Source organism: Solanum dulcamara, chromosome 5, assembly GCF_947179165.1.
Source record: "Solanum dulcamara chromosome 5, daSolDulc1.2, whole genome shotgun sequence".
Lineage (NCBI taxonomy): Eukaryota > Viridiplantae > Streptophyta > Magnoliopsida > Solanales > Solanaceae > Solanum > Solanum dulcamara.
In genome coordinates, this window is record NC_077241.1 from 72,151,607 (window position 1) to 72,161,479 (window position 9,873).

Below are 9,873 nucleotides of genomic sequence, written 5' to 3' on the forward strand. Positions count from 1 at the left end.
TGAATTAAATTCACATACTTTCTTTGGAAATTCATGAACTACATTTCACTTAATTCATAAATTATTTATTGTTTTAGAAGTTCAAGATAATATTATAATTATTTAAATATATAATGAAGGATAAAATAGTAATTGAAACTCACTACTAATTAATATTTTTTAAAAAAAATATAAAAGAAAATTACGATAGTTAATTTGACGCTAAAGAAGTATATAAGAATCTTGTTTAGAGGAGAGTCAAACTGGATTTTATGTTATTATAACCTCAATTATTAGAATTGTCTTGCAACATCAGGTTCATATATATTAAAATACTTGATAGTTTGTATACTATGAAGGCAGAATATTAAACTATTAAAATATATTTATAGTTGCTCGATCGTATAACCAATCTTGAACCATTATTCTTTTACATCCTCGTTTACCAAGTTAAGAATAAAGTTGGTAGAATATTTTTTTTTTAGAAATGCTAGTATCCCTTTTTTTTTGTTTTGTTTTCCGCCCAAAGTTCGTGGAGCTCGATTAAATTCGAATCGTGCATTTAGGATTCATTAGGAATGACCCTTTCCAACATAATTTTTATCATATCTAAGGCTCGAACTCCAGATCTCTGATTAAGAGAGAAAGAGTCTCACCGATGTACCATCCTTTTTAACAAATGACACGACATATTTTCTTTATAAATGAAGTAAGTATAGTACCTAAATAACACCTAAAATTAAAGGACCACTTGCTAGCTCCTACCTATAAAACTAGATTATAATATACTTCCATCGCTTCATATTACTTAATACTTATTAATTTAACATACATTATAAAAAAAAATTAATTAGAAGTGTAATTTATTAAATTAACCTTGTTATAGATGTTTTGAAACTCTAAATATGATTATTACTATTTCATGTAGTTAATTATTCAATATTAAGGATAGTATGAAAAAAAAGAAATAAAAATTCAGTTGATTTGCTTAAATGAATAAGTAAAATGAAATATCTATTTTTGATATAAGACCGAGTAAAATAAAACTAAGGTAAGCACTCCCTCGACCCCAAAATAATTGTGCCAAAATTATTGTAGCTTTAAAATTCAAGACAATAATTAGTAATTGTTTCAACCTATAGATATTAAAAAATTAATATCTATTTTTGGCAATAAAAATCGTATAAATACGGACAACTTCTAATTAATTAATAATACCTTATATTTATTATTTTTATAATAGATGTGAAAAAGATAAAATGAAACTTATTTTAGAGCGAAGAGAGTACTTATGAAGATGAATTTGTGTTACAACATCAGGTTAAATTCGCTTACAACTATAGATAAACCTTCATAACAAGCTAGCTTGATATGATAATTACTTGGAAATATAGAAAAATAACCTGCTAAAAAATGTAATTAAATTGACGTAATAGTGTAAAATTATGTACACTATATTCAATGTATATGTAACTTATACTCCTGTGAAGCCCTCACTCTTTAAAATTATGATAACAAATAAATGTGAAAAGACTAAAGCAGACTAGGCAGCATTGTACCTCAGGTAAATGGTGGATCTCCAAATTACAATGGACAAGAAGTAGGAAGTTATTGAACCAAGTTGGGATGACTTCATGTGGATATGGTTCAACTGCACATGATTAAAAAAAAAGTAAAAAGGAAACATTTGATATATTAGAAATTGACCAATCATGAATGATTGTGGATCCATTTATTGATAATTTAGGTAAGAAATTATGTATGTAATTCAATAAGTTAAGCTTTTAGTTTTTCCACGGTGAATTATTTGGTTGTCTTCCTTTAGGATAAAATAACAAAAAATCATCAAATAGTATGGCTAACTTGTGCTTTCTTTTTCTTTTATTCTTTCTTCCTTGTACTTCTACTTTTAGTATGTTCTCAAGTTTCAAGCCTTCATTCCAAATTCTTTCCAAGCTTCTAAAATATTGACTTGATGTATAACATTGCACTCTTTATCTTGACTTGGTATGGTATGCTTGCATCAGAGTGTCATTAAGCACATTTTTTTAAAAAAAATAAAGTGTAATACACAGACCATCAAATATATATTAGTCGTGATCTTTAATGCTAGTCTGTGTACACTATGTTTTGTTTGGGCTTGCTTGCTGTATTATTGCAGGTGTCTGGAGTGATATATCAGCATTCTTCAACAACAAATACATAGAGAAGAGCACAACTACAACTTCCACACACCCTGCAACCTCTAATCAGCAGGGCAGCAGGTGCAGGGTGAGGAGTAACTTGTGGACCTGTCCAAAGGCCCCCAAACTTTGCAGGATTGCAGCATATATTATTTTGATAAGGCCCAAGAAATTTCAGCCCAAACGGATAATTGGAGACGTTAGGCGAGCGAGCTTGAAACAATCAGCTGTCTTAAGCTTAAAAAGGAAGAATTTTGCTAACTGGAAGCTCCAACTTGGGAAACAAGCCTTCAAACCTTGCATGTCTAAAGGAAAGGATATATATGCAAACTCCAGAAAGTTTCAGCTCAAACGGATAATTGGAGACGTTAGTCGAGCGACATGGAAAATGCTAACAGGCTCCAAAATTCTCTTTGTGATCCATTCTTTTCTATTAACCTGTACACGTCTTTGCTTGTCCTTGGTTATTTGTTGTGTATTTGCAGATTGTTGGAGATATACACCAACATGCTTTAACAACAAATACATAGAGGACAACACTGCTACAGGACTATCCATGACTGAAACAAAAGGATTGTGCAGAAATGGAGACCCCTCTTGTTTTTGGTGCTTGTTTGACTGTATGTATTCCTTTGATTGTTTTTGTTTAGGTGCAATAACTACTGGGGAGCCACACACAAGCAACCTGAACCAGATCACAAGAGAGGACTTTCTTTTCTGTGAAGCATGCTCCAACAAGTTCCTTAACCTCTCATACTATGAAAGAAACTTGGAGCTGCACACAAACCTACAGCAGCATCTCCATTCTCCCCATTTGGTTGTTTCTTTGATAATTCCTTATGCAGGTTCAAAGATTCCCAATAGAAGAGAGACAGCAGCTGGGCATAAATGGACCTCCTCTCCTAATCACTACTCCACCTATACCTTCTCCAATAGCTCAACAACTGCAGCAGCTCCCTGTGCAAAACTTTTATTAACTGCAATAGCTCAACAACTGCAGCAGCTCAACACCTGTTTGTTTGGTTGCTTGTCTTTGGTTGAATGTTTTTGTTTAGAACCTCTTTGGAACTGCTATGAGGGCTGCAATAACCTGGGGCTTCTATGGAGCAGTACACTCACATTGCCATCCATACTCTCTATTATCAACACACCACAGCAACAACTACACCAACCTGCAGCAAACAAGGAACAAATACAAGCTAGTTACAGCAGCATGCAAATCTCTTTGGTTGTGTGGTTTGTTGGTTTTGTTTGTCTGTGTAGGTACTCCAAGAAGCTGAACCTGATCACAACAATCTGCAGCAACCATATATTTGGACCCCCATGCAGGTGGTCGAATGAAGCAACACTTGTTCTGATATTCAGGCTCTCAATTTTCTCCACAACAACTCCAAGGCTGTTGGATACTATAGCTTCATATATTTCCTTTCCTTTCAGCCCCCATAGCTGATAATCATGATACTGATGCAATGGCACATTTCACCTGGATTTACTTGGTACGACAAGACTAAAAAGAGCAAAGATGAAAAGAATTTTCCCATCCCATGTGAGATAGAAGTTTCGTATACTTGTTCTTCTTCAATGTAGCTATGTCTGGTACGTAACATAGTTGGAATAGGACTAGTGTAGGTTACTTTCCTTTTTTCTCATGGAAGGGGAGAGTCTCCCTCATTTATGCTTTCATAGTTGAATTGTACCGGGAGGAGTCCTCTCACAGGTTTACTGCTTTCTAGTTATAGTTAGTCTCTTCTTTGTATCGGGGATGAGTTAGCCGACCTTAATAGGTTAGCCGACTTATGAACCACCATAGGATCGGAGGTAAGGTTTATGTCCCCTCCTTGTATTTTTATTTTTGATTATTTATGTTAAGGCTTGGGGGTGTTGCTTAACCCCTGACTGTGCACGAGAGGTGGGAGCCTCGTGTAGGGTCTGTTCCCCCCCCAAAAAAAAAAAAATAAATATTAGTCGTGATGTGTTTCGATAAAATTTTGCTATAGTTGAAACATGAAACTAACACATCTGATAATTGTGATATGAAATTAGAAAAATCAAAATACTTTCATGTAATTTTTGACAACTATAATACAATATCTAATGATACCCGATGAATCAATATCGTACGATGATCCATACCACCATTAAGGCACTACACAAACAAGATAGATTTTAAACCTATTCAATCATGCAATCTTATCATAAATTTAGTTGCCTACATTTTACCCATTAGAATAAAGAGGATACATACAATATATAACTAATATACCGTTATCCAACCAACACCGTAAACACTATATCAAACATAAATTTCATAAATGACATTTTAAATTAATTGTATATTTGAAATGTGAATTGGACAAAAGGAGTAAGGCTGGGGTCCAAAATATTGTCTGACAGTCCTATTGTTCTTTGGTCAATTGCTACAAGAAGTATAATATAATACTCAAATGATGTCTTCTATTGTCCAACTAAATTTCAAAACTTCAAATTGATCGAGACATATATTTGATGGTACAATAAGAAGAGAGTAATATATTTTGAATGATTTATAAAACCAAGGGAGTCAAACTATAATAATAGAGGAATTATTTCATTTGTCCCAGCTTTTACAAGGCCAAGAGACAATATTTGCAGAAAAAAAGGGGCCAAATAAAGTGACCATAGCTTATGTTCCTACAACATGATTTTGCTCTTTTAATTCTTCAAAAATCGTTTTTTCTTCTTCTTTCCTTATACCCCTTTGTTTGACTTGCGCTTTACCAAATCTCCTTTTTTACTTTTTAATTTTTGGTCTTGAGAATTTTAATTATGCATTTCCTCATATTGATAAATTTTAATGAAAATTGGTTTTGGGCTATCACTTATGTATGGTATAATAAAATGATTGTTCCAAAAGGAAAGAAGAATATATTTCTTTAAGGTAGTTGAATAATAACATTTTGATTTTGGAAGTGGAGTAACCTCATGGAGGAGGGTTAATTAAAATAATTTGATATTTAAAACTCAAATTCCAAATTAAATGAGATATTTAAAGTTTTTTTTTTAATTTCTCATCTGGTGTTCAGACTTGCATTAGAGCTCCGACTAAATTCGTATCACGCACTGCATACCTGTTCGAGAATGGCACTCCCAACATGATTTTCTTAATACTCAAAATTCAAATCTAAAACATTTAATTAAAAATGAAGGCAGTCCTACTATATTTAATTTCTATTCATGTTACTGCGAGTGGCAGTTGTCCCCGTAAAATCCAATTAAAAGGAGGTGTAAAATCCACGTATGATTGATTTATATATGAATTAAGAAAGAGTCCAATTTTAGTGTGCAAGCAACATTTTTTTACCTCGTATGATATAAAAAAAAAAAAAAAGTAGCAGACACGTATTCACCTTGTCCCTTTAATTACTTCCACCATATGTACCCAATCCTCTTTCACATTCAATTAAAAAAAAAAAAGACAAGTTCAAAACCAAAAAGATCAAAAGAAAGATATTAAAACAAAAACAAAAAAAAGTCAAGAAACTGAAACTTTGAATTGCCAGCTAAACAAGTTTGACTAATTTTTAAAATTAGATTGATGTAACTATCAGCAATCAAACACAAAGAAAGAGTCCTAGAATGCATGAAAATATTAAATTTAAACTTGAAAATGAATAATGTTACACTATACACTATGAAAAACATCATATGTATAATTTTCTTTCAAATTTTCAAAACCGTGCTAAGATCCCATTATTAATGCGTTTATGGATATATTTATTTCTATTTGGTTAAAGTACTTTTATTGAATGCTACTCCTTCCATTTTAAAATAAATAAATTTTTGATGTGTGACACACTTAAATAATAATTTATTAATATTATCGTATTGTTTCCTTCCAAACTTTTCCTAAAACTAGAGATAGTTGAAAATTATATTTGAGAAAAGGGTAATTTTGAAAATTAATTAATTAACACGTATTTGAAGTTCAAAAAATTCTTTATTTTGAAACATAAAAAAAGTAACAGAAATTTATTTATTTTGGATCGAAGAAATTAAAAATGTTTTACAAACTTGGATATGTTTGTTTATTTAATTATTTATGAATATATGCGGGGATTATATTGCGGAGAAAGAGAAATGGTTTATTTCAGTGGCCATAGTAAGCACCACGTAAGCAATTCCATCGTTTTTTTAAAATATAAAAAAAGACTAGTATGACGTAATTTTAACTGATAAATAAATATTTCAACTTTGAGTTTGTATATTTAAATATTTTAGCTCATTAAACTGTGTTAGTTGATCACTCCTACTTGCAAAATAATTATTTAGATACTTTAAAAATTTATGTATCACGTCAGCATTGTGCACTTACAAAACACTATGACAACAAATTAAAATATTTAGTTGTAAGTCGAGATCAATTTGAGACATTTAAATATGGCTTCTAAAAATTGAAATGCTAACTTGTGGGGAAATTTAAACGATTGTTTATCTATTAATTATCTATTGGATTTATATTCCAACCACTTTGTTACTTTTTGTTCGTGTGATTAATTAATTTGTTTTATTAAGAATTTGCATGACAGAGAGCATGTTTGTCTTTGTCCTTACAAATGATTCATCAATGCCTTACAATTAATGGACAACAAATGATGTATGCTTATTCCTAATTTGTTGGATCATTTTGGCCCAATCACTTTGTTCCCTTTAAAATCCTCAACCTACAAGAGTTTAAAGCGATGTTCTTTCTTAACTAGTAAGGTTCAAGAGAGGTTCACTATTTTTTTTTACATTTTAAAAATAATTATTTGATATTCGATATTCATTTATCTAACTAATTAAATTTACATTATGTAAAACCTATTAAAGGGTTCAGAAAAACTTTTCTATAATGAGTTATTATATTTTTAAAATTTAAAGTCGAAATATCTAATTAAAAAAATCGGAAGTTGATATAACCACCACATTTGAGTGGATATTTTTGATAGTGATGTTTCTATTAAGTACTCTACTATTACTAGAAGAAATCTTTAACCAAAGGGTCTTTGGGGGTCTTGGAACAAGTCCCAAGACTTCTGTTTTGGATTCTTAAAAATTTATTATGTCAACACAAAGGATAAGGGATTGGTAGAAGACTTGAAGTCAACAGTCCAAAACAAGAAATTAAATTTCTATTTTTTCCATATTCCATACAAGACGAAAAAAAGATTTTTTGGGGGGAAGTTGAACTTTTTAAGTCCTTTATTTTTATTTACCAGGGGAAGTACCTTTCATAAGTTTTTAATGTCCTTTATTCTCAAGTCAAGGCTTAAATTAAATATTGAAAAAAAAATTAAGATTCTTGAAATTGGAATTCTCTTGGAGCATTTAGTACTACAAGCCTCATTCAGTGTCTGATATGTATAGTGAAGCCTGATTGATAAGAATTCATCTCGTATATAGAAACATCGTATTTGTCCCGCCACAACTTTCTGTGCTCTCTATTGTTTATATACTTTTCAATGGGCAATTTTTGTAGTTAGAATAATGAAGAGATCTCTCACAGAAACTTGGTGAAGATTTTTGGTTAGACAACAGCTGTAACAACACATTTTATAAAATTTTAGTCTCGTCTTATACTTATTTTTTCATTCCCATTAAAATTTCAGTTTGAATTGTTAAATGAACTTGAATTTTAGTAATCTATAAAAGTACTACAAATTATATAGTAAATACATAATTTAGCCAAACTAAGTATGTTTCATTAATACTTCCAAATTAATAGTACTACAAAGTATCTTGAAGAGTACAGGAATAAAGTAAAGAGCCCAATCTCCTTTTCAGCAGTTTTAATGGGCTCAAAACTTTTAGCTATATTATGGGTCAGGTGGAAAAGATAGTGTACTATTTTTCAGAGAACTCAAAAAGTAGAAAGGAAACTCATTTCCAACACTTTACTTTCCCCATTCACCAGTCTAAATCCAATGGGTATAAGTAAGGGAGTTGAAGAAAAATAAAAATCAAAGAAAGCATTGATGTATGTATTTTGATTTATATTCGGATAATTTCAAATATATATAATATATTAATTAGTTTTCAACAAATATAGACATGTTTTATTTACATAAAAAATAGCCAAAATCATAAGAAATATACAGTGACTATACAATATAACTTGTCAAAAGTTATAAAAAAATATACACTGACTATAAAATATAGATTATTTATACATGAGCTATACACTTAATATACATTATGATACACTCTATACATAAAATATAGATTACTTATAGATGAGCTATATACTGAATATATACTATGATATACTCTATACATGAAATATACATGAAATATAGATTACTTATAGATGAGTTATACACTGAATATACATTATGATACACTGTATACATGAAATATACACCAAATATATATGAATATATACTGAATGACCATTTTTTTGATAATTAAAATGATCGAATAACCATCTACCGTAATTATTCCTTTTTGTATTGGTGCAGATAATAGATATTTCTGGTTCTGAATGTTGGGCTACACGGCCCAAACTAAAAGTAAGGCTAAACCAAAAAGGTAAACTTTGGCCCAAGTTAGTTCCATATATGTCCTAAGTGGGGTATTCGAAATATAGAAGAATTGAATCAATTGACGAAGAAAATCAAAATGGAATGAAAATGAAAAGCAAACTTGGCATGGTTTGGGATTACTAAGAAAACATTGAACCAAAATCGAACTATACGGACTATATTAATATATCATTTTAAAATTGTTTTACAAATAGAAATACTATATATCGGCCATCATCATCAAATTCTTCACCAAATTCAGTGCACGTGTCTTTGATACATTAACTATTGAAATTAAGCTTAGCATTGACAAAGATGACACGTCTATAAGCATACACTTGAGATCCTAAAGATATCGTGAAATCTCCAAATGTTGAAGATACGGGGCAAAATTTTCAAGGAATTAGAACTTTTATCTCTATAAGTCAATTAATAATGTTATAATTTCATTCTCTCTAGTCTTACGGAATTAATTTTCAAGGTGACTAAAACCGCCAACATCACATATTTTCACAGTTTTCCAAACAGGACAAGAGAATATCATCAAATATAGTCCAATTTTATGTTGTTTAGAGACTTCCACGCTATGACCACGTCAACATCAAAATAAACACTATTAAAAGAATTAGACTAAAATCTTACACTTTTGGATAAATTCAGAGAAGTTAAAGATTCATGATTGCATGAGAAGCTTATCAACTTGTAGTCACTAGCAAGCTGGAAACAGGGAAACTAATCAGGACCAAATGGAGGTCAGCCTGATCAATAGCATAGGTAACCAAAGTAAATAGTTGTCCTTCCAGGATGATAAAAGAAATACCTAAGTTCGAAATTCTGATAAAAGGATTGCATAAAGACACAACTGTCCATTTTCTTCCCGACGAGTCATAGTCTCAATAAGAATTGCATAAAGACACAATTATCACAAGTTTCTGTAATTAGTCCACTTGCTTTAATGAAATTAATCCAAAAGGTTTGTAAAATGTTTACACTCTGCAACTGTGCTAAAAATTAATCTCAGAAATCAAGAACTGTTGAGTTTTTTTTTTTTTTTAATTTTAGAAAAGTAAGGTAATTTCAGTAACTTGACAACACCAAGTGTGCTGAACTACAAAAGTTACGTAAGACATAGCTATGCAGTGCACTAATGAGGTTTAATATTTTATCTATAT